Source organism: Dermacentor variabilis, chromosome 10, assembly GCF_050947875.1.
Source record: "Dermacentor variabilis isolate Ectoservices chromosome 10, ASM5094787v1, whole genome shotgun sequence".
Lineage (NCBI taxonomy): Eukaryota > Metazoa > Arthropoda > Arachnida > Ixodida > Ixodidae > Dermacentor > Dermacentor variabilis.
The window spans coordinates 72,591,342-72,616,770 of NC_134577.1; positions in this window are offsets into that span (position 1 = coordinate 72,591,342).

The window sequence follows — 25,429 nt, forward strand, 5'->3', positions numbered from 1 at the left end:
GCTCATGTGTAGTTGTGTACTCATATATATGTATCATATCACAGCTCATATATATATATATATATATATATATATATATATATATATATATATATATATATATATATATATATATATATAGAAGCTGTCTCATAGGTGTGTATACGTCTCACCCATTGGAAATTAACATCTACAAACTGTTACCATCCTGACAATTCGTACCCCGTTGTTGTGGTATAACTGCCTAGAACTCGTAACTTGTAGCATGTAACTTTCTATCCACCTTGTGACTTGTAAGTCGGATAGTTAGAAATGTAATTAGAGAAATAGTGGTGCTCATTCGATTATGCCTTTCGACTTCTCCTGCGAGCGATATCCAGCCAAGCCACTACTCTACTTCAGGGGCTTGAATTTTCTGTATTTGCACGGAAGCGATCTTCCAGCAGAAACCGTCTCACCATGACAGTCGAGGTTAATGCGATTAGCGCTGAAGCAGTGTTGCGAGACACCGCGTCGCCTACCGCCCAAACGCGTCATGCATGAGGCGCGTACTGCAGGAGGGCTCCTCGCTCGCGTTTCCCTCTAGACCCCGTGCGCCATCTCGCGGCGCCGCCATGAAGTGCGCGCGCTGCGCATGTCTGAATATGCGTGACGCAGGTTCGATTCTGCTCAGCATCGGATAAATTTCGTAAGATTTGTTTTTGTGAATAAATAGTGACACATGAACCCCGTTGTTCAAGTTGGCTGAAGAAGATTCGTGGTGTCGCCATTGAACAGAGAAAGACGAAGCATTTCGAACACCAGCAGCACATAAACTAGACTGGCTTTTAGCCCTGACAAGGGTTCGTGTCCTGTGAGCCTGGTCTAGGCAAGTGCGTTGAAGAGCGGCAAATATTCTCACGTAGTCAAGGATCCAAGTTTGTCCGACGGTTGGTTTCCAGCTTGGTTCCCTCGGCACAGTAGGGCAGTACTGCGCCCATTAGGTCATAGACTACTTAGTGACCCAAGTGACGTGTATGAGGTCAGATATGGGCAGACAAAGGAACATACCACACAAACTGAGTGAAGTTTCAGAAGAGTGCTAATTTCAATAAAACAAACCCGATATATCACTCGCTCCTGAAAATTTTCTCCTTGGAAATATTCTCTCTTTCCTTCCCTCCTCATTTCCTCAGCAAGCCGGACTTCTCAGCAGTCTGTCGTTGTAGTTTATTTTGCTGTGCTCCCTTTACCCCAATCCTATTCCCTTTCGAATTATATCATTGTATGCACTCGTCCCTTTCGCCCTTTCTATCTCTTGCGGGATTTATTTTTGTCTCTTCTGATTCCTTTCCGATCTCTATCAATGTGTTTTTACTATTCACTTTCTTGCGACTTCGTTACGTAGCTCAACTCTATCATATACTTGCCTCTTTCATATTGGCGGTCTCTACTAACATCCTTACTTCTTTATCTACATTTGCATTCTATTCGCACACGCCCTCCATAAATGGATTACTGATTAGAAATTGACGGGAAAAATGTCTTGCCTGCTTCATTTCTCTCTATTCCACGGGAAGATACAGTTATATTGGGGGGGAAAACCGGCTGCCACCTGTACCTGCCTTTCACCAATTGGATGTTCTTTTCCAAGAATCCTTTCGTCCCTCCAGATGTTCATATAATTTTTACGTTCTCATTCATCATTGTGCTTGCTGTCTTTCCGTTCTGCACCTACCGACTTATGCGATTTATGTTACCCTTGATTTTTCTTATTTTCTTTTTTTGAGTTTCATTTGTTGTTCGCGTTCCTATTAACTACTTTTTTCTTGTCATTATCGCATTTGTGTCTACTTTCCTTTCTTCATTCATTCCAGCAACCAGGTTGTATTTGAGCTTGCTAGCCTGTTCTTCGAAGCCAGCGTATGAGACGGGCTTTTACGCTACTTTGTCTTTCAAATCCTTTACCAGCCGTGTACATGGCAGCATTTCGCTGACTGCGGTCGAAAACACGTACAATCAAGGACAAAGTAACTACTGCAACTTTTACGTTTCGTTTATTCACTGGATATACCTTCCCTCCCGTCTTTTCTTTTTTTGCCCCTCAGAATATTCATAACGATATTTTCATTCGCATTTATCCTTGTGTCTTTCTTATTTTTATTTTGGGCACGCCACATTTCATAGTCTATTTTAGCCCTTCTTTTGTTACTTATGCCTCTTTATTTCTCGCGTTCCTATTTCCTTCATTTGTGTTGTCATCCCCTCCTTCGATACAGTTTCCTTCTTATATGTTTTGTTCCGGCAGACAGGTATACAGGGTGTCCGGTTAACTTTAGCCAGGATTTAAAAATATGCGAATGCCATGCAGCTGGACAGAACCAAGGTAATGTTGTTTTGCCGTGGCTTGTAAATTCTCAAATTATGTTCTTAATCACGCCTAATTAGATAATTAGTCTTAAGTGATTAACCTACTTCTCAATTTACATTAAGAGTGCCAATGAGAAAATTCTAGAGCGACATGAGAAACCCCCGATACACCTTTCTGTTGCTCAATAAGTGCTTCATAAAAGTTTTTCCGAGCGTGAAAGAAGCCCGCAAATGCACGCAAAATTGCCACGCGACTTGCGGCTCGAGGCACTTCGAAAACGTTGCAGCCAACAAGCGGGTTATTACGGCACCTTAGCCCTCAACTTCTGTACGGGCCAGCAGATGGCGACACTTCCTGGAACCATCGCGGGCTTACTCGGACGCCAACGCCTCGTTAGCGCCGCTTCCAGAGTCATACCCTCTTCCCCCCTTCACACAGTGCGTGCGCCGTGCCACCCGAAATCTCCCACTTTTCAGGGTCAGCTCCACTTCGTCCTTTCACCAGTTTTGGATCAGACGTTCAACCCCCCGCCCACTCCGCACGCACGGTCTCGCATGGTCACGCACGCATGCGAATCCTGTATCTGCTGCGTCATGCTGCCTGCCCTCCGTTAGGCCTGAATCTATTCCTTCATTCGAACACTGCGGCTAAATTCTCGCGTCACAGTTACACATCTGACCGTCCTTACGGCTGTTTGGCAGAGGAGTGCGGAGCTCGGGAGATTTAGTTCCCGCAGAACTAGTGTCCTCGTGTACGCTCATCAACGAATACTCGGCGCAAGTGTTTTCAGTGGCCCATGTAGCGTCTAGACAACGAGAGGGGCGAATGACGGCTCTTCATTGGTAGTTTTTGCATAATTCCGAGCCTCCTTTATTTTTTTCTGTTCAAGTAGTAATCAGGCCGCAGTTTGGGCTGTTGGCGTGCAAAGCATGCGGCCGGCGCTCGCATGCCTAAACGGAGGCAGGTCATCGTCGTCGTCGTTTCGCCCTCATCGCCTTGTTGACTGCGGGAGCATCGCGCCTTTTGCACACATTTATCGCGAATTATGATGTTATGTTGCCGAGAGCGTCGAATGAGACAGCTGTCGTGGGTGGACATACTTCTGGATGCACTCTGGCGACCGTGAGTGAGCCGTTCCACACTTAACGTGCTGCGGAAGTAGTAGATTGACTACAGGGTGCCGTTCAAGAGAATATATAGGGACCCAGAGCGCGATATTGGCGTGAGGTGTTTTAACCATTACAAACTGTGTTTGCTGTGCGACTTTACAATGGCTATAGGAGGCTGGTTGGGCGGAGGTACACTAACAACCTTGCTCCATGCATACCTGGAGTTGGAGTCTCTTGGGGATGCGTTCCTGACGACAGCGGGTGCAGCGGGAATATGAAGTCAAACGAATGGCGAGCGGAAGACCTGCCATCGAGACGAAGGGTGCAAAATTCGCCGAAGCAAAGCAGCGTCCGGTGCAGGCATTGTGTGCGCGCTGATTGGCTCGATTAGTGTCACGTGCGTTTACGCGCTGGCGAAGGCGCGTTCTTACTTTGAACATCCTTCGAGTCTAGAAGCCAGTGCGAGTGCAGTTCCAGTGGCGGAGCCGAGACGAACATGGCCCTACTACCGACGACGCCAACATCCTCAGCAACACCAAAAAAAGCAGCGCGGACTGTGTGGGCACCAAAGTACGGACGTGTGTGGACGACGGTTTTGGGCGGAAGTGGTGTTCGACCTGTGACGCGTGGGTGCCCACCATGTGTGCCGGTGCTGTGGCTGTGCTGTGTTACATGAACTCGCTGGACGGAGATTTTCTGCATGACGATATGGTGGCGGTAGTCGGGAACGCCGACGACACCGGTTAGACTAGACAAGAGTCGTCGTTCTCGTCGTCGCTTCGGCCGAACGATTTCTGAGGCCCACCGATGGCCGATCCACGGAGCCATAAGTGGTACCGACCGCTTACAGTACTCAGCTTCAGTTGAGAACGTACGCTGACAAAAAGCAATCTTTGTTGGCATTGCTGCAGCGTTGTTTTGGAAGCTTGTGCATGGTAGAAACAAGAATCGGCAATACACCAATGCTGAGACAGTGGGCCGGCGTGCTAAGCACAGGAAACCAATGACGTGATGGAGACCTCACTGTGACCTATTTCAGTGCATCATGGAGCACTGCTCTTAAATTTGTGCACTTTTTCGGTCTCTCCAGGGTGCGATCATCATGGAGCACTGTCGTAAAGACTAGGTTATCGGCTTAGAAGCCGGGCAGTAAACTGAAACACTGGTCGCAGAATTCATTTACTCGTAGCTCACGTGCTCTCTTTACTGAGTTCGTAATGTCTTTACTTCAGTCGTTCTTAATTAGGTTTTCACCGGAAGAATTCGCTTTTATTTCTATTGTACTACTTAGTGGTGCGACTTAGTGACAGAAACACACAAGCGCACTTGATTATGAAATAACCTATACAGAGTTGCACAATGAATTAGAAAATGCAGTTTTTTTACCAGTGTTAGGAACAGAATGTAAGAGAGCAGAATGTCTAAATTACGACTCAACATATGGTACTATAGTATTACAGGTACTGCAATTTACTTCTTGCTGGCCTGACCAGCTTAGTACTTCCTAAAATCGTACCAAGCGCACCTTTATCGACGACTGATTAACCAAGCTATGTTTTAATGTTCCGCTATTCATACATACACTAGCTCATTGGCATACTCGTACCGATGCATATCACGCGGAATGCGGGGGTGTGGTTTCGGCCCACACCAACCACCAGTTTTCTTTTCGTCCGCTCTCATTCCCGTTTTCTTCAATATTTTCTAAATTTCCACTTCAACCACAGCTAATTACAAATATGGTCTTATTGGCTTCATTGCGTGCTGGCTTTATAAGGGCGTCATTTACAGCATTGTCAGGATGTAGCTATTTCAGATAGGAAGATGACACGAGTACTACAGCTTTGAAAAATTATGGAGTTATAGTGCCCACCCTACAACCTATATTTTCTGCTCAAGCGAGCCACAATGAGCCGATATTTAGTGGGCAAGGTTTAACATTACATAAAAGCTCATCGAAGCAAACATTGTCATGCTCACTAGGCGACCGAGATGTGAAAACTGTGAAGGTGCTCCCTTTAAGAGCGTTGGCCCACTTAGACGTTTGGCCACACTTTCGCGAACTACAGGGTCCGGCAACTCGGCAGGCGTAGAGCCTTCTTGCCCATATGAATTGCAAATGCGGCTCCGTTTTCTTCAGGCAGCCAGTCACGTTGGTTCGCGTTGCATAGGGCGCTTATATTTACCCTTTGTTATGCCAGTCAGTTTGCGTGTAAGGGTAGGCTATCATAACGTGCTGGCTCATTGAAACAAGTTAGAGTGCCTTACTGTTTTTCGGTAAACTTCGCTTTCTAGGCAACACTTCTATAGATACAGGGGTTGCAATAGATGGGTGCGTAAAGGGAATTGATATTTCTCCATCTCTGTCAGACCCGCCGAGGATTGGAAGGGGGTTCTGAAGTCGTTCCTTTGATGCAGGAATGGCGTCTGCAAATTTTAAATCGATGTGATATACACAAAAAGCACTACTTTTCGAAGTGAGAAAAGTAGACGTTCGTATTTTTGTGAGAGCACCTGCCCTTACTTCAAATCACCTTTCAGTTTGTTTTTTTTATTCTCCTTTTACCATAACGACTGAACGTTAAGCTATCTTGTGAGATCCTTCGCTATCTTCGGGAACATGCGAAGTTTTGTTTCGTTGCCTCTCTTTCTTCAGAAACAATCACTATTGAGGGTCATTATTTCTACGTTTGTTTCGCACCTATAGATTTGTTGGATGACAGAGAATTCATTGCGTACAAAAGAAAACAAAACACCGTGTGTCGTATTGGCTTCATATTGGCAGCAGCTCAAAGAAGGTTCAGTCTGCCCCAAGCACTGTTCCACAGCTGCCTGAAATTCGCTTAGGATCTTAAAGTTGGTCGGAGCTCTTTTTATGTTGAGAAAGAAAACTCAGCGCTACAGGGCAACAGGCGAACAAAGAAGTACATGACGCGAGCGCTATTTCTTCGTTTTTTTGTCTTAGCGCGCGTTTAGTTTGCAACCATGAATCGAATCCAGCTAGCCCAATTTTGCGCAGCTTTCTTCATCTACGAAAGCCGTCCGTTTCCCATATAAATTTATTATAACCGGAACACTTATCCTTGATGCACGTTGTTTTCTGCGCAGCTGTTAAAGCTACAGTTAATTGATCAATGATGATTGGGCCAGACGTAATAACAACCTTAGTCTATCAGGCAGTCAAACAGGGGTTGCCTTTGAGGAATCAAAGGAAGAATAATCAACCTTGAATGCTGCGTGTATTCAAAGCACTCGAGTGTTGCCTGGTTCCGACACGGCGTACAGTTCGTGTGCTGTTTTATGCTGCTCGCGGATAAGAGCGTCTGGTAGATCGACGAGTGAAAACTCAGAAAAACAAATCAACATTGCTCGGAGCCCTGCTCAGTACTCAGAAATGTGTTTCTAAAATACGAAGCCTATTTCTGTCAGTAGAAATATATTTAAAGAATAAATGGGCACACCTCACGGGTTCTTGGCGCCTCACTATAGTTTCCCTTATGTAGCAAGTTGCGATGCCTTAGATTACCCCGGGAAATAAACCTACGTCGTTAGCCTACACATTCTTTTCTGTTAATTACGACACAAGGTAACATAACGATGCCCATGAAGAACACATGCGATTCATATTAGTTACGCGTAAGCTAAGAGTAGCGAGTAATCATAACAAAATCATATATTGCGATTTCTTTTCGTGACCAGGAAATGACATTATATGATTGTAAAAACAGTAGATATGTTTACAAAATTGTATTTAATGGCATGAAAGCTCAGAGGGAGGGTACAGAGTGTTGACTTTTCCTGAGGTGGCGCCTGTATTCTAACTATTTAATTAAATCTAATCAGTTCAAGTAATTCATAACAGCTAGGATTCTAGGGTTCAGAGGCCCATAATTTTTTGCAATAATTTTCAAGCAGATATAACCTTTAATAAACGTTGTTATAGGACGACATATATTGTGAAAGCAGTTCCAGGTGGAGAAACAAAATATATCCGAACGTTATCTGCACATATTATCGATTAATAATACACATAGGCCAGCTGGGGTTCTTTAACGTGCACCTAAATCTAAGTACACGGGTGTTTTCGTATTTCGCCCCCATCGAAATGCGGCCGCCGTTGCCGGGATTCGATTCCGCGACCTTGTGCTCAGCAGCCCAACACCATAGCCACTGAGCAACCACGGGAGGTGCCGTTCAAATATGAAAACACCTCTCTTTAAATCCTTCCTAATTTCACGTATACCAGGTGGGAAAAGATGCAGGCCCACAGCGTGCTGCACCGTACTAAGGGAACCGCGAGTCGATCGCCAGACACAACGATCGACGGGTCACGGTCTCCTTGTCATGCCCCAGACGCTGTGTCTGCACTCGGCCAACGACCTCGGCGCGAAGCGTGGTCTGTTTCCAAGGGCGTGGTTGCCCGCTGTGGTAGGAGAAATGCTGGAAACCCACCGAAACGTGCCGCTCAGTTGCGTCTGGTAGCGAGCTGGAAGCCGTAAACGTGTTCGCTGAAGCCGTGTATTGTGGTTGACCACGCGGGCTGGCATTTAGTCACTCGGGAGCAAAATGCCCGAATATCTGTTGCACGCAACTTCGTGTGCACGTTTGCTGCTTTGCACCACGGCTGTTAACTACTGCAGGAAGAATGTGCGAGCGTAGGCCCGAATGTAGAAAAAAAGAACTGTAGGAGCACCACATCGCAGCGAGAAAGGATAATAAAAATTATGCATTCACGTCGTATTTGGAAGCGTTCAGACAGGGTAATAATGCTTTTTGGAACTCAACTGCCAGTGACTAGAGTTCTTTATCAGCTGAATTGTTGATTATGTTGTTTTCGAGTGACGGCAAAGTTAGTGCTATCCGTTTTCCGTTGAGATTTCGGGTTTAAAAAAATTAAATTATGGGGCTTTACGTGCAAAAACCACTTTGTGATTATGAGGCACGTCGTAGTGGAGGACTCTGGAAATTTCGACCACCTGGGGTTCTTTAACGTGCACCTAAGTCTATGTACACGGGTGTTTTCACATATCGCCCCCATCGGAATGCGGTCGCTGTGACCGAGATTCGATCCCCTGACCTCCATGCTCAGCAGCCCAACACCATACTCACTGAGCAACCACGGTGGGTATTGCGGGTTTTGAAGCTGTATGAGCAGATTGTTGTCAAGCTCCTGTCAATTGCGCGTACTTTCTATATTAGTATTATGTGCCTTTTCTCAAAACAGCCTTCTAGGCGTTCATAAGGCGTAATATTGAACTCAAATGTGATTTAAGAAAAGAAGTTTGCGCTTAATAACTTATAGCCCATAACTTGAGATGACTGACAAGTTGTGACACTAGTTAAGTAGTGACAGCAATTTGACAATTACTGATCAAGCTAGATATATAAACTACTTTATGCGGTAAAGTACAAGGCTAACTGTTTGGCTTCGCTAATATGTACGAGATGTAAAAAATAATGTATACCTAACAGCAGCATAGGAATTATGACACCTACGGCAAAGCAAACGACTAATGTAGCGCAACGAGGACTTCGGTTGAACATTACTAGCGTGATTTTATTTTCTGTGACCGATATTTTGTCAATAATATTTCTGGACATATGTTTGTACTTACGCCACATCATAGTTACCACCTATATTGTCACGAAGAGTTGATGGCAAATGCAGCAACTCACGGAAATTCCTGCAATAGAACGGAGTGCTCCGTAATTCGTGTTTCCATTAGCAGCATTCACAACATAAGAATGTTTTAAAATCGCAGAGAAAAAAAATACCCGAGCATTCCGTTTCACTGTTGAGTCAGCTATCTGGCTGAAAAAAATTGGCTGTCAGTCTCTGCGACCACAATCCTTAATTTATTCACGGTTAAATATATATACTTGCTGTGTCGCCGTCCAACTTTTCTTTTTCTCGCACTCTTACTTCATCGTACGCTTTGCACCGCAGAGCAAGTTAATTTCAGTATAGACTGCTGATGGTACATGTGACAGCACTCACGAGCAGCGGACTGATAACACAGCCGTTTCCTGCCCATAATATCAACCATTCTGTGAAAAGAAGTGTATTCGAACACCCACGGAAGAGCGCTGAATCACATGTAATAAGCGCCAATTGTCACATTGAACACTAAAGATGCTCTCTCTGTTCGAAGCGAGTTGTTCTTTAGAAATGTGCCTTCAAATGTCTGCAAGACACCAATGTTTGTTAGCCGGCATCTGCGGCTTTTATACATCTAAGTCATAACGCCAAGAAAAATTTGTAATTTACTCAAAGTGCATATCTATATGTTTCGTTTTTTCACATTAAGCGCTCTACTTACAGTGCTTTGACGAGAGAAGCCTGAATTTGGAAATTGCAGCAATACATTTTTTCTAATGCCAGAGGGTAGGTCGCAGTAATTACTGACTGCAACATTGAGCTGCTGTTACCGTAAGTCACGCAAGTACTCCACAAGGACTCCACAGTACATATCAATATGGTTCTGTGAGAAATAAAAAGAACACTTTTAAACCGTAGATATAGGGGCGTTAGAAATCTACATTTCAAGTGTTGACGTGTTGAAAGAAATCTTCTAAAACCTCAACAGGCCACAAAGCATCATTCAACACGAGAAGCTCAACCGATAAAAAAGAACGACCAGTCCCTAGAATCAACCTCATTTGGGAACCAACGTAGCATACACATATGATATGTTCGTATATTTAGGTACTACTAGGCTTTGCCTCTTCTGTATAATAGCATACTACCGCACTCCCGAACCAGCAGGTGTAGCCAGAGTTCAGCGTTTTGTGTATAAACGAAAAAAAGCACGATAACAGTGCGAATTATTATTTTTTTTTCACGGAATTCTGTTTTAAACAAAAAGAGACAGTGGAAACATATGGCTTCAGAAACGGTAAGAGAAAATCCACATGCCCTCTGATGCAAGCAGCCTAGCGAGATGAAAGTCCCGCATCAGACCTGCTGCCAAAATAAAATTGATTTCCCCCTTGTTTTTGCTCGTTTACCCTGCCGCTTCAAGCAAAATGAAAAGTGGGGAGGGTTGCTGCTACCTTTAGGGATCAGGTGCTGCAGTCTTCGAGCTGCGATCATTGTTTACAGTTTGTTGCAGTAGTCCCTGTGCTATAGCTCGGCTTCACAAAACATTTTAATAAGTATCTTACCTGTATTTATATATTGCAGAGTTCAAACCCTGTTGCCTGTTTGTGTAGATAATCATGTTGTACAATCAACTCCCTTTTACGCTTGCCTCACTATTTTCCTTCTCTCTATTCATTATTATAGTTCACATTGTTTTGACGACGGAATTTGTTTTCTCTTTACATTGTCTTGTTTATCACTCTTTAAGGCGGTCAGTACGAAGGCTACGCAGCTGTTCCTGTGCACTTCAAAATATGTGCGATTATTTTAATGGTTTGGCATTGTCATTGTCGTACTGACAATATTAACAATAATAATAATAGTATTTATATTACTATAATTATTCCTGAACACATACTATATATATATATATATAAATTATTTTTCCCGCTTCACATGGACTGGCAGTACAGGCAGTCGCGATACAAGTGACCAGCCTCCCCACAGTGGTAGCACACAACGGACTGTTGTCGGGAGGGCGCCATACTGCAGATTTCCGTGGACCAGGATGAAAGACTGCTCAGAGATCCGTGCAGTGCATTGGACTTGGGAAGTGTCGAGGAATCCCAGCAGGTGGCTGTGAGAAACCACCCTTTAACGGCGCAGAAACCCGAAGAGCATCCGCGTACGAGAACGTTCGGGGCTCGGTACGTGTTGGCGGCGAGGGATGAACCGCCTCGCCGATTTCCTCCCGAATGACGTACGCTAAAAGCCGCGGCACTCGGAGGTGCCGGAGCCGACGCATAAGACTTCTGCAGTTCTTCTCGAACAATCTGCCGTATTAGTTCGGTAAGGGACTCCCTGTCATCATTTGCAGGTACAAGAGAGCATGCAGCACTCATGGTGGTATGGCGTTCCTAATGCGAGAGCCGCTGCCGATGCATGCGTTCTATGACAGTTGCCTCACGGGTGAATTGAGACACTGTTGCAGGAGAATTGCGCACAAAGCCCGCGAAAAGCGGTTCTTTTACGCGTAGCAATAACGGACGCACCTTATTGTCTTCTGGCTTTAGTGGGTCGTCCCGACGGAACAATCGCGTCATGTCTTTGACGAACATGGCGACAGTTTCGTTCGGCATTTGGAACCTCGAAGAGAGTACCTGTTCGGCTCTTTCTTTTTTTTTTCGGGGCTGCTGAAGCCGTCGCGAAGCAGTCGGTAAAACTCCAGCGAGCTGGTATAAAAGGCTTCGTGGTTCTCGTACCACACATTTGCCGCGTCTAAAAAGGAAAAGTAGACGTGTTCAACTTACAGCGATCGTCCCAGTCGTTAAAGGTGGCAACTCGGTCGAAATGATCCAACCAGTCTTAAACGTCCTCAAAGGCGTCGCCGTGGAACGGGTTAGGCGTGCGAGGCGTGCGAGGCGCGCTGACAATGCATGGTACAGCAGCATTTTGGATCTCCTCGGTTTGGCTGGCGGCTGTTGTTGACATCTTCCTCACGGAGCTTGCCAGGGCACTGTTTTGCGGTAGAAGAACTTGGAGGCGATGGCTGCTTCGATGGATTTCTGCCGTCCCCGAGGTACTGGCGTCGGTAGCTTCTGGTTCAGAACTAGTAGACATAGGGCGGATGTGTATCCGGCACCTCCACCAGTTTGTCGCGAGAGGAATAGGCAAGCAGTCAGTTCCAAGCGAACGGCCGTTTAGTTTGGTTTAGTTCGGTTTTGTGCCTGTAGATACAGCACAACCGACTACGGGGGATTGGCCATGAATCGGGCGGCAGTGGGTCGAAAAAGAATAAATACCTAAATAGGATGTTTTTTTTTGTACCGAAAATGAGATAATAAATGAATTCTAATCGTTAATAATAATTTTCATGCTATAGTTTCTTAAAATTAGAAGTTAATATTTTTGATTTCTTCTTGTGGAAAATAAACCAGTAAAATTAGCATGGAAGTGTTTGTTTCTGCAACAGCAACCACACACACTTCTTCATCCTCGGCTTCCAGCGTTACTAGCGCGTGCCAATATATACTTTTGGCGGCGAGAAAATAAGGAAATGATCCGGCAACTGCCACCTGAAGGGCCAGATTAGACACTACAAAAAACGAAAAACGCAGGGACCGATGGCGCATTCGGCTTTGCTGAAAATTCGGGCAAATGATCAGCAGCTTCCAAGGTAGGAGAGTCACGTGCAGCGGAAGTACGCTGACGCGACTCACAGTTGAGCTTGGCTCAGACTTGTGCTAGCGTCAGATGGTCAGTGCCTTGAGAAGCGGAAACGCAAGAATGCGCTGCATCACAGCACGTATACGACTCACCTTTCTCAGATTTAGAGCGCTATAACCTTTGAAAATACTGCCTGATACTGCAACTCGAATTATTGTTCATAGCAGTGATCACCGGGCACCGGTGGCATTTCCCTATTTTCTGTTCTCCTTTAGACGCATGTTGATACCTGTATGCTAGTTTATACTCTGTCTTTTCATTGTCAACAAATCCATGCTCTAATTTTATTCATAACTAGCGAAAGCTGGTGTTCAAGACACTTCGATAGATTAAAAGGAAAAAGGACACCAGGAAAAAACACAAAATATCCACCTGTGTTCCGATTCTGTTCGGTGGCATCACACGGACGGAACCAGGAACAAAAAAAACCAAATCAGTAAACTCAATTTGCCTTGAGCTGAATGCTCCAAGATACGAGGGTGCTTTCTGCGGACGCGCCTGTGCATCCATGCTGCAATACCGTGATAAGTTTCTCAGCATTGTTCTTATGAAGCATCTCGAGAGGCTCAATGACAGCGACAGCATCTGCTGTTTTATCCTTGGGGACTCCCGGCCTGGATAGCACCGCGGAGCTCCTTCGAACGCGCAGCGTTTCTTCCCCGAAGCAGCGCCGCATTTTATTGTCGTATCACTTCGTTCTGTTTCTGCTGTTGTGGCTTATCTTGGTTCAGGATGACGGCGTTCTCTAGAGATGACTTTCGTGGTGCCACCGTACTCCTCCTTCAGGCAGTGGCTTCAATCTCTCGGGAATACGCAAGTATCTCAAAAGCTATAGAACAGTGTGTCACCGATATGCTCTGCTTTGCTTTAACTTCAACTGCTCCACAGTCCACCTCTCTCTCTCTCTCTTTCTGTGTCGCGAAAATTCTCTTTCCGACGCAATTTACATCGTTTCTTTCTCTCTATTCTCCTCTCTCTCGCTCTCAGGAGCCTTAGACAGTGACGTCAGCCAGTTTCTACTTTTTTTCTATCTAGCCCTCCACCCTTTTTTTTTCCCAAGCTTTTCTTATTGTATCTTATATATTATATTACATTGTGTTTTGGGCAGGTTATAACTTACAATGCCATTGCTCTTTTACAGCGTAAGCGTATATCCACAATTGTTCTTTATGCATCTCAAAGAAAGTTATTTTGACGTTTCAATATCTATGGCCTTGCATGGTTGCGGAGAGAGAACAAGCGCTACCGACGCGCAAGAAAGCAAACGCGGATATATTGGTTTTGTTTATATTTTAAATGCGTGATGCCAGCTCTTTTCACACAACCTACTTCATCAAATAATAGTTTTTCTCTTATCTATAAATTAGCGGGTCATACTTAAATACGATGTCGCTGCTCAGAAATGTAGTGGCCACTCTTGAGGCACCAGTGCAAATCATACTATTTGGCGACTAGTGCAAAACACTTTTCAGTGCAATGAAACGTGGTTTAGTTGTTTGTATATAAAGGATGTGAGAAATTCCGCAAGAGCGCTTCTCTGCAAATCACGTTCAGCGCTCGCGCTACACGGTGAACGCAGCCATAGGAGTGGACGTAAATTAGGGGGGGGGGGGGGGGGTGGGGGGGGGCACGTGGTGGAGCCGTTATTATTGCCGCAATCTCTTCCTTACTTTTTTGCTAGCGCATATAAGCTTGACTCACTCGTGTCGTCAGCGGAAGGTAGGGCTATCTTGCACACGGCCACCTGTTAGTGCGCGATAGCCTAGCCCCAGCCTATAGCTTCCGATAATCAATCACTTTCGTTCCCAACTTCTCTGAAGCTCATGCTGTTGGTACTTGAGTATTTCTCAGCTCCACAAAGAACTGAAGTGGCACATCACCGCTTCTCTGAAGAGTCTCTTGTCTTCTTGAGGCACTTTTCTCAAAGGATTCCCAGACAGCGCTCTATGGGCGAGGCTGTCCGCCATCTCGTTGCCTATGATACCTATGTGTGATGGCACCCATTGGAATCGTATGGAGAAGCCTTTGACACGGAGATTTTGCACCGAACGTAGGGAGCTTAGAGATAAGGCATCAGTAGGGAACCCGTGCTCTAACCTTTGAAGGGCGGATTTCGGATCTGTCAGAATGACAACAGGTTGAGGCGTACAAAACCGTAGCTTTTTGGGAGCTGCCTCAATGGCCATGTGTGATCAAGGGTCTCAAAAGGAACCAAGCCACCTTACTGCTCCGCATTCGCACGGGCTCTGCTCGTACCCCTGCGTGGAAGTATAAGACTGGCCTGGCGTTATCACCATTGTGTTCAACGTGTGGTGTGTGCGGTGACATAGAACATTACCTAATGTGCTGTATTGTGTATAACGCGGAAAGGAGGGTGTTATTCGGGTCCCTCAAGAACACAGGACTTCCTCACAGCTCTCTTCAGGACATTGTTTTCCCGCGCGGGAACCGATTGTGTAGGAAGGAGGTCTCTCGCCTTCTGTTAAATTACCTACAGGACACGGATTTGGCTTCCACATGGTGAACTGAGGAGTGACCATTTGTAATTGGGAGGTCTGTGTCTGATTATGTGATTTACTTATTTTAAGTGTCGCTACGGTGGAGCAATTGCCGGCAGCAACTGCAAGGCTAATCCCACCAGTAGCCTACAACAACTCAACTCAACTCAACTTTCTCAGCTCTCCAGCGCTTCCCTTACTTCTGCCGCACTATACTTAACATTGGGCCGCTTTCGCATCAGTAAAAAGCTTTAGCTCGCCACCGGCTCTAACTTCTGCACTGAAATACGTGCTAGGCACAGAAGCACTGCCGGAGGTCAGCCGCAAGTTTAACCAATTGACAAAAGAAAGATGTGCTGCTATTAAAGAAATTTTTTTTTACTTACAGATGCTCTTGGAACCGTAGCTTTGGTATAGCTAGCTTTTTTAGAAGACTCTCGCAAGCTGGTACATTTGCATAAAAGATATGTAAAGCCAAATAGGAAATTCCTACATTCTCCACAAAGAACGATCTATTTTTCAGACGCGAACAATTCTCCCCAAAAGTGTGAAACGGGCAGTCTGCAATATCGAATTTTAATGGTAAAACTTATTTCGTTTAGAGAGAACCAGCACAGCAGCAAATTTGTTTACACGCCTAATGCGCAGTGTTGTGTTGCGATAAAAATAAAGTTTACTCGAAACTTATGGATGGCCGATCGAGGCCGCGAGTGCGTTTTGCTTTCATCCATCCCGCAGCTCGATGTGCGCCATCTAGCAGCAGCCTATTGATTGATTGCTTTATTTGCTTCGTCAAAGTACAGCGTAACAGGAGCCGGAGGCAAAAGCCGTTCAAATGAAGGCTTGAGGGATCGTTCGCCCCCTTTCTCAACAATGACAGCAGCTGAAAGACAGCACAATATCACAGCAGCATAGCTTTTTAAACTGGCACAGTGTTGTAAACGAGGTCCCGGCATAAAAGAAAGCAGAAAACATACATTATACATAGTTTATACACTTGGGTACGTTTACTGAAACATTTTCTCCATGAAGCGAGAGAGACATTTATCATAAGGAAGGCGGAAAGTTCTGTTACTGACAATATAACAGTATAATTTATGAAACACTTAAAAACCTCACAAAGGCAAGCGAAGCGAAACATGCAATAGCACTCCAGTGGATACCAGGGCATTGCAACATTCCTGGCAACACAGCAGCCGATGAAGCAGCACGACAAGCGCACCTGAAAGATGATACGGCTCCGCTCCCAATATCAAAAAATGAATTACGCTGCATTATAAGGACAACGTCTGTCAACATGTCTAGAAACACTTGGTTTGACCAGAATTCTAAGAGCTCTGACTTATATCATATTGATCCATTTATTGAATTCAAATTTTCATTGTCATTAGATAGAACTATGGAAACGCTTATTCATCGATTACGGCTAGGCACTGCCTACACAAAGCATTTCTTACACAGAATTGGCCGAGCGGAAACCCCCGAATGTGATTGTGGATTTGTAGATGAAGATATATATCACCTCCTTCTAGATTGCCCACATCACGACACACCAAGATGCCGACTTAAATCAGCGCTATGTAAATTAGACCGCAGACCTTTCAGTTTAAGGAAACTTTTGGGCCCTTGGCCAACAACGGCCTTGCAGAAGAGCGCCTTAAAAGCACTAAAGACTTTTTTTAAAGACAGTGGCATCGTTGGACGTTATTAGTGCTTTCATTGTTCTGTTAATTTGAATGTCACTCTATATATCCATTGTTTGGGAATTATGTTATGTTGACTGCTTTGTTGTGACTGTATGTGCTAATATTTTAACACGATGTATATACCACCCGCTCACTACACAACGTGTTATTAGGAGACAGTATCGTTTGTACTTTTGAGACTTTCGGCTACATAAGTGTGAAGACATTTGCCATGTATATTGTATGTACCCGCTGACCCGCTGACTAGAAAATGTGCTATTAGGCGACAGTATCGTTTGTACTATTGAGACTTTCGACTACATAGGTGTGGAGACATAGTGTGCTAAGTGTTATTAGGCGACAGTGTTATTAGGCGACAGTATCGTTTGTACTTTTGAGACTTTCGACTACGTAGATGTGGGGCCATAGGTGTGCTTGTGTGAAAAGACTATTTGATATGTAACCGTGCACCCTGAATGATGTATGACAGAACCACCCAAGAGATAAGGAGTAGCCGGCGCCTTAAATTGCGCGCCAACATCTCCTTATATCATATGAATAAAAAAAAAAAAAAAAAAAGGCGGAAAGTTCGGTCGGAGAAGCTTGTTTCTTGCCTGTTACTGTACAACTGGGATAAAGGGTTAGGGGAGACAGGGAAAGGAATGCGGCAAAGTGAGGGACGATGCCATACTACAGTAACTATCAGTAATCAGTCCAATGTGCGGTGAACATACTATGCGCCGGCACATGCGTGCATTACACATGTATACTCGGTACTGCGAAGAGGTACACGAGCACTTTACATTTTGTCGCGTCTGAACCCCTGTCTGCGTTCGTGCGCTTTTATATTGCAGCAACAACCGGCTCGAGAGCTCAAATCATGTGAACCGTTCTTATAGCAACAGGGGTTCTCGACGCCGCTGAGCAGGATTCGCGAGGCAATAATCAACTGCCTGAGCGCAACCTTGATTTGTTCATCCGATGACGAAGATTCAGGACTGTAGGGCAGCGGCTGCGTTTCCCTCAAGGAATTTCGTACGCCAATCTTGAATTAACTGTACATGAATTCGGCAACCACATTTTTCTTTTGTGCTCCAAAGTGCGGGAGTGGGCCTTACACGAGGGTGGGCCTTAGGTGGGTAATTTAGAGATTTGCTGCGAATGAATGTAGCTCGGATGTAGCGAAACGTTCACACAACCTTGAAAGTATCGTGTCCGATTAAGTTCACTAGCTAAAAAACACTGTAGCAGCGTGACTATCGCCTCCAAAGCCAGCGAAAAACAAGAGGGCTCGAGTCCAGGTAGCGGGAGGACAGCGCACGCTAGCCCGCTCGACCTTATAGGTCGCGGTGTCGGCCACTCCCGAGATCCTGCAGAACCATGCTATACCTATAATAATAAATCTTTGACTTATTTCACAGTGTACTATAACCTACCCGATGCTTGGCCAATCCCCCAAAGTGCGTACGTACCAGTATATTACAAGGACCTACGTCTACCACGGCTGGCCGGCTTAAGTAAAGCGTGGCTCTTCGCGCGGCGTCCCACAGCTCCATTATTTTTGTTGGAACGACAGAGTATATAATCTCAAATGAAAATCTTCGGTACAGTGACCCAAACTGCAAATATTGATATCGTTCAGTTCCCACAACAAATTCATTCAGTCCTTTAGTTACAGCTATTTTAGTAGTAAACGCGATGCTTTTCTTTGCGACGAGAACATTTCTATAGCGGCGACAGAAAGTTGTCTTGTGGCGATGCCAAAGGGGACGGCTACAGTTTGCGTCGCCCTTTTCCGACGTAAACGGACGCCTTCTTTCAAATCCGTCAGAGCCGACGATCCAAACTAAATACTGTCTTCCAAGGTCGTCAGTCTAGTTGCTGGGCTAGTGAGTTTCAACAACGGTCGACAAGTGTTACTCCCCCCCCCCCCCCCCAAATTATAATAAAACGCTTTCTAAATGTATTCGCCTTGCAACACTTGCTTTCTTTTTCCGGCTTCAGCAGAGCTTGTGCTGCACGCCCTTTATAGAAAATCGATAGATGAAAAATCAGGGCGCGGCAAACAGCGCGTATTTTTCGCACAGGGCGCCTTTCTTTGTTGTAGACGGTTCTTTATGTCTCTTGTTTGTTTTCTGTCCGCTTCCTGTTTGTGCACTCGCTCGCAAAGTCGATGCTGTCATTTTGACGATGGGCGTTGCTTCCAAAGTGAAATCTCTGGGTGGAGTTTTGCCCGCACCTTTTACGCCGCGATGTCTTCGAGTTTGACTGATGGTGAGCCCGGTTGCGTTGATGACGCCTGGACGCCCCTCAATGCTTCCGAGTGGGACGACGGGTGTTACTTGCCTCATTGTAAGTCGCGGGTTTATGGGCGTTGCAAAAAAATTTACAGCAGCGGAAGGCGCTTCTATCGTTGATTCGGCCGGAAGAGACACCAAAGTAGAGCGCCAGGCTTTACCCGTGGCGCTTATTTCCTGAATGAAGCTTAAAGCTGTTCACTTGAGAAGATCATCTTCACTGCCGATCCACTATACTCGGACATCCCTCTTGTGGAATTTTGCTGCACTCCTGAAGCGATCGCGCAGGCATTTCAGATAGTTCATCGCTGTGAAGCGCACATAACAAATGAAGTGTAGACGCGGTGATTTGGTAGTTGGGTCGTTCGTGCCAGTGAAAACGACGTCCTTCATTGAAGTCACATTGGAGACGTCACCGAATTTCTGCTATGACATCTTGTTTTTCATTATAATAGTAATATATAGTACGATATAATATATACCTGTCATAAAGGACGGCGGCTATAATTTAGACGCAACAAAATGAAATGCAGTAGGTGCTATATATTCTTAGCTTCTAATATGTTCTAGCCACTGGATAAATTAGGCGAAAAGTTTTTTTCATTAGTTCGTATAGTAGCAAGTTTCCAACGCATCTTGTCTTACAAGACTCCATTATGCTTCTATAGGCGGAAAGTGAAGTGCCAAATTAGTGCTTCAGTATCATCAGGAAAACGTCGTTTGACAATTCTAGAATATGTCGATAACTAAATCGCCTACACGTAGCCAGGTGTTTTTTGTAACTGCTCACATCGATATATGGAGGTTTCAGTAAAATTAGATGTAAAATATAAGATTTTCTGGTCAGGAGCAGAAGCAGACGAAGATGAAATAGGATGACAAGGTTGTCGAATAAGTCGAATGTCAGACCGAATGCCAATAGATAGTAGATTAAGAATGGTGGTCGAAGCTCTCTCTCAAATCGGATTGACCTAAAAATAAAAACAATTCAAGTTTCCAGTAACGGCCAGCCGTTCTATCAAGAAAGTAATATGCAAATTATGCCTACGCTTTCTATGTACAATGCTCCTTTTTTCATTTTTTTACCCAAAGTGCATGTTTTAACACTCTTTTTCTGCGCTTTCGCTAGTTTACGGAAGCAGCTGTGTCTCTTACTCTCATTTTACTGTTTTACGTGTGTGGAACTTTGGAAGTCTGCATGCTATTTCGGGCTGTCTCCAGTTTCCTACGATTATTTGTTTGCGTGTGCTTGTACTGTATTTTTGCTTGCCTTGCGAAGAGGAGGTTCTTCTCCCCGCGAAGGTTCTGTACTAGGCCCTCTTCTTTTATTAATATACGTTAATGACCCACCCATGCATGTTTTGGGTCAAATTCGTATGTTTGCTGATGACTGTTTCACTTACCAAGCAGTTGCTTATGTTAATGGCTAGAACTCTTTGCAGGATGATCTAAATAATACCCAGAATTGGCGTAATCGTTGGCTGATGATTTTAAATCCGAACAAATTCAAAATAATATCAATTTCATGCTGTCGCAAACCACTTAGCTTTTCCTACATTGTCGCTGATATGTAAATAGGAGCCGTCGATTTTTACAAGCACCTAGGCGTAACGACCTCTTCTGAACTTGGCTAGTGTTCGCACGTAACTGATATCACCTCATCAAGTTTTCGAAAGGACACTTGCGCAACACCCCTACCACGGGAAGTTGCTGCCCTAGGAGACCCTTATCAGCTCCAAGCTTCAGTACTCAGCAGCCATCTGAAACCCTCATCACAGATACCTTTAGCGTCATTGAATCACTACAGAACCGAGTTACAAGGTGTCTGCATTCGTGATATTATTATGAAGTCAGTGTGTCTTTATTAAAGACAAAATCTAACTTGCAGACCTTTTGCTGTCGCCGTCGTGTTTAAAGTCTGCCATTATTTCGTAACTTTTTTATGAATTTCGTTTTCTACGACGTGGTAATCATTGTGAATGATCTTTTTGTGTTAGTGAGAACCCTTATGTTACGCCCCAAATATGGGACCGTTATGGAAATAATGTGACACTGAAGAAGTACACGGTGGCGATAAAGAGGCCAACTTGTTCTTTCATTTAATAATAATAATAATAATAATAATAATAATAATAATAATAATAATAATAATAATAATAAAAGAACTTTGCCGTGCTCGCTTGGAATGTTTTATAGTAAGAAACAAATTTAAAACTAGCGTAAATTTTGTTGATATTTCAATGATTCCAATTAGTATGCAATAGATTCATTTAGTAAACTGGTTCCGGATATCTACAGAGGGAAATAATTGTTTAGAGAACTAATTCACTGTGAGTGTAGCTGTTCAAACATCTTGATTTCGCGAAGCAGGTATTTCTGTCTTCATTGACTTATCTACAGGTATATGCAAAGAGTAATCTATAAACCGAACCTGGGGCTACCATATGCATAATGAAAACCAATTCCACTGGGATAAATGCAGGCTTTATCACGTATTTACATGCACAAGTTGCAAGATACCCTTGGGAGGACCAAACTTCTTTCAGTTGTTACTACATATGAAGCATGGCGATATGCACAAGTGTAAAGCTACAGTGCAAATCGCCTGAACTGCATCGCATCTCTAGGTCCCAGAGCTCTAAGTTTCAAAATAGGCATGGCAGTGAGCCCACCATCGTGCCTTGGTGAAATTAATTTTGCTGGCTTTCAAATTTTCTTTTTAAATTGCTTCATACGAGCTCTGCGATGCTGAAGTAGATTCGTAGAACGCGACAAGGAGCATTCATTCAGCAATCTAGCCGCTCCCCCCCCCCCCCAAGAAAAAAAGAAATTGACACAAAAGAGAGAGAAAATGATAAAAGAAAGGTAGGGAGGTTAACGAGGACTGAGCCCGGTTGGCTACCCTACACTGGGGAAAAGGAAAGGGGGACGGAAAGATTAAAAGACGAGAAAGTCCACTGGAGATATCAGTCGGTCACTCAGTTCGGATCACAGACGCTGACTCAATCCGGTCGCTTTCAAATATCGCAGCAGCGCTTTTGTGGCCTTTTGTAGCTGCGATATGCGAGGCTATGGTCCCAAGATCTTGTTCAAGGTGAACGGCCTTCCATCTAGTTGATAGAGAGCTGTGCAGAGGTCTTGCCTTTCATTTTCAAAAGATGCGCAGTAGCACAGTATGTGTTCTACGGTTTCCTCGACACCGCATGCATTGCACTCGGCGCTATCAGCCATTCCAATCAGAAATCCATAAGCATTGGTGAATGCGACGCCCAAACGTAAGCGGCACAGCACTGTTTCTTCATTTCGCGGAAGACCTGGTAACCGCCGCAGTTGCATAGAGGGATCGAGAGAATGCAAGCGATGCTGGGTGAATTCAGGTGTGCGCCACTTCTCCAATGTCAAAGAGTGCGCTAGCTTGCCTAAGTGTTGGGCTGCGTCGGTCCGCGATAAAGGTATTGAAACAAGGGTTGCTCCTTCGTGTGCTTTTCTAGCAGCTTCGTCAGCGAGGTCGTTGCCGGAGATACCGCAATGACCAGGCAGCCACTGAAACACGACGTCGTGTCCTTTCGCTATCATACGATGGTGCATTTCTCGTATCTCCGACACTAGTTGCTCATACGACCCGCGACGAAGAGATCATAGAAGACATTGTAAGGCCGCCTTCGAATCGCAGAATATTGCCGGTTGGTTGTTAATATAATCAACGGCACCTCGGAGGGCAACAAGCTCCGAACCGGTCGATGTTGTCATGTGAGAAATCTTGTATCGGATGCTAATGGATCGTGATGGTATAACCACTGCGCCGGTGGAGCTGGTCTGCGTGGAAGAGCCATCCGTATATATGTGGACTCGATCAAAGTAGAGAGTGTGCAAACAATCCAGAGCGGCTTGCTTCAAGGCCAAGGTAGGCAGGTCGGTCTTCTTTCGTATCCCTGGAACCGTAAGACGCACTTGAGGTTGTTTTAAACACCACAAAGCTGAGGTTGAACGTGCTGAGGGTGTGAAACCCGATGGTAAGGAGGCACGATGGATGCTGACCTTGTTGGAGAAGGACGCCTGTGGTCGTCGTTCTGGCAGCCACGCAAGAGAGCATGACTGCATCCGTGAAACATGACGAACATGTCACGGATGCTACTCACATATAATAACGTTACACTTGCGAATGCAACGCGCGTAGTGTGTTATCTTTTGGTCTTCGTGTCGGTTTTATTTGCTCTATATTGAGTTTTAAAAAGATCAATGCCCTTACCCAACAACAGATTATTCCGGGAACGTGACAAGATCCTCCAATTAAAGAAAGTTACGAAAATATTATCTTTGACATGAGAGAAGTGGCCGTCGTGCCAGAGATAAATAATTTCATGTAACCATTATGATGCCGTGGTATTTGGGAAGCGTATTTGCAACAAAAGTCCCTATTCTTCGATGCGTAAAGTTTGGGACACACTCAGTGTGTCTTCTAGAGATAGTGTTATATAGGAAATTCACCATCGATTGAAAAGTAAACATGTTAGCTATTTCGAACACTCCCAAGAATTTTCGGCCGAACTCGATTGTCCTCGGATGGCCGCAGTGCGCTGAGATAGTGGACTCGTGGCGGCACCTCGCGGGGGCAGCGGTATCTACGTTACGTAGCAGACCGCAACTACCAATAGCAGCCGCATATCGAATCCGCTTTATTGCGAAATAAAGCGTCCAGAAAAGAATCAGGAGCAAGCTTCTGTTGAAAAGAGAGCGCTTGAGAGAAAGGTGACTTCACGCTCCTGTGCAAAACATGGCTGAGGTGTTTACACCAGCGTATGCTACCCGTGGACTACATTATTTCAGCAGGCCCGAGAGGTGGATCAGGGTCCCCTTAAAGGACACTGTCTTTGCTAACCTGCACAAGATACGGATGATTGTAGGCTGAATAGATCTTTTATGCGGACTTAATTATGTATATCCTTCACACAAAACCATGGACGTTGTTTAATTTGTAAGCTCTAATATAAGCGATATTGGGGTAACAATCAGCATTCGAAAGCTTTGCGTATGTGTTTGTAATTTACTGTAACTAAAGAATATTGATGGTCCTGGCATGAATATCCTTTCGTTATAGATAATTTACTATTCAAGATTGATTATTCCCGATGGCGTCACTGAAGGTGAGGAAGTCGAAAGTTACACCTATTGTGTATAGCCTAGGTGTGCAATAGGCACCCTCATAGGCCAAATACGAGTAATACAACGGAGCAATAGGAGGCGCAGCTCGCCCGCTCCTACCAGGCAAGACAAAAACTTGGACGACGCTTAAGCTTCGCCTTTAAGACGGCTTTAAGGGTCGAACGCGATAGCACTCAAAGATCCTTGACTGCTTCTCACACTTCCCGGCAACTGCAGCTTATGTAACCGCAATGTTTACTGCGAACACTATGCCCGAAGGCGAGCTTTCTGGTAGAAACACGGCCTCGTGTATGCACTGCGATGCGGCGGAGGCGAGCGCCATCTAGGAATGTTGCAAGGAACCATGCGCGCCACATTATGGCCTTTGAGGTTAGCGCGTGTCGACGGGCGCAAATCTTGGAGGGCCTGGCCACTCTGTGAATGGCAGAAACGCTGAAAACGGGTTTGTGCTTTGTGTTTCCTCGTAACAGAATGATGTCCTCTGGCATGTTCAAATTTCAATCCGACGCTATAATGCCCATAGCTTGTGTGTAAGTTGCACTGACACACAAGCTTTGATTAAAGCTATTGCGTTCATAAAAGTCCTTAATTATTCAGGTCAGACAGCCGGTGGAGGCTAGGGGGGGGGGGCACTTGATCGAGAGGCTCTGACCAACCCTCCTTAGAGCCTTTCCCAGTGCATAAACATTCTCTCTCTCTCTTTCTCTCTCTCTCTCTCTCTCTCTCTCTCTATATATATATATATATATATATATATATATATATATATATATATATATATATATATATATATATATATATATATATATATATACGACCTACTCGTTGTGCATAATTAGGAATTGCAAGCTTCCACATACCGTAATGAATTTATGCAAATATCGAGTATAAGTACTCAATCTTTATCCCATAAACACTATTCAAACCATAAGTGTGCAAATACTCGTGCAAGGAAAGGACGGCGCTACTAACTTTGAGGCTTCGAACCGTTCCTTTGTGGTGCGCTCCGCGTGCGTGTCCCAGAAGAACAAAAAACTGCGG